The sequence below is a fragment of the Octodon degus genome, unplaced genomic scaffold (genome assembly GCF_000260255.1).
Source record: "Octodon degus isolate 3935 unplaced genomic scaffold, OctDeg1.0 scaffold00093, whole genome shotgun sequence".
NCBI lineage: Eukaryota > Metazoa > Chordata > Mammalia > Rodentia > Octodontidae > Octodon > Octodon degus.
Genome location: NW_004524669.1, coordinates 5,249,823 through 5,250,838, shown reverse-complemented (window position 1 = coordinate 5,250,838; position 1,016 = coordinate 5,249,823). Strand labels below are relative to the sequence as shown.

The following is a 1,016-nucleotide window of genomic DNA, read 5'->3' as shown; positions in this document are numbered from 1 at the left end:
TATAAAAAAATTAAAAAAAAAAAGAAAACAGAAAAAGAAAGATTATTACCATTAACAATCTTAGTTTTATATCTTAGAGGACCTATTCAGAAAGCAATGAATACATTTAGTATACCATGAAATGAGCAATAATGAGTGTCACAGCTACATGGGAACCTTTGTCTTTAGTTTTGTATTAAGAGCATGTCTTACCAAGAAAATCTGGAAGTGAGCTGAGGCCACGGCAGCCATTGCACTCTGCTGTTTGGTCTCCGAGGCTGTAGGGCTGACATCAAGCAGGGAATTGCACTAGCTCCCATTGCAGACCCTGTAAAATCTGGAAATGTCCTTCACATTTGATTAGATTTACACTGATTTCAGCAGTGTGCTACAATTTTTAGGATTATATAAGAAAGCTGATAAATTGATATGTATTGAATTGGATAATGTGGGGGAAAACATTGCTAAACATGCTAAAAGATAACAGACTTGAACACCACATCCCAATACTGCATCCCCCTTCAGAGGAACTGACTATTGCTGGTATGACTATTACAACTTTTAATTTGAGTTTAAGCCCAAAGAGTTTGGAGAAACTAAGTTTCTGCTGTCAATGGTATTGTATTTCTGGTGGATTGTACAGACCAGGAAAGGCTGGTAGAATCAAATGAACTTCATTTACTAATGACAAATGAAAGCCTTGCTAATGTGTCTGTCCTAACTCTTGGGAATAGGAGTGACAGACCTGAAGCCATCAATGAAGAGAAATTATGAGAGGTGTTTGGCTTGGTGTTGTTTGAGACAATAAGAAAGGACAGTGTATCACTGAAAGAACTGAATTGCCAACCTTTAGAAATTTTCATGTGCAGTGAGCTCAAAAGACAAGGTTATGGATGGTGCAATACATTGATTAATGCCAGCTGCTGCTGGATCAGGCCTTCACTTTCAGGTTTGTTTAGCGATTTGATTGCTCAACAAGCAGAATTTGAATTCAATAGACTTCTGTTGGTATTATTATTATTATTATTATTATTATT

At 36.4% G+C, this 1,016-nt stretch overlaps 1 pseudogene; it reads left to right on the top strand.

The window, feature by feature from the left end:
• Nucleotides 1-322: 322 nt before the first annotated feature.
• Nucleotides 323-1,016, top strand: part of LOC101589973 — a 4,378-nt pseudogene continuing 3,684 nt past the window's right edge.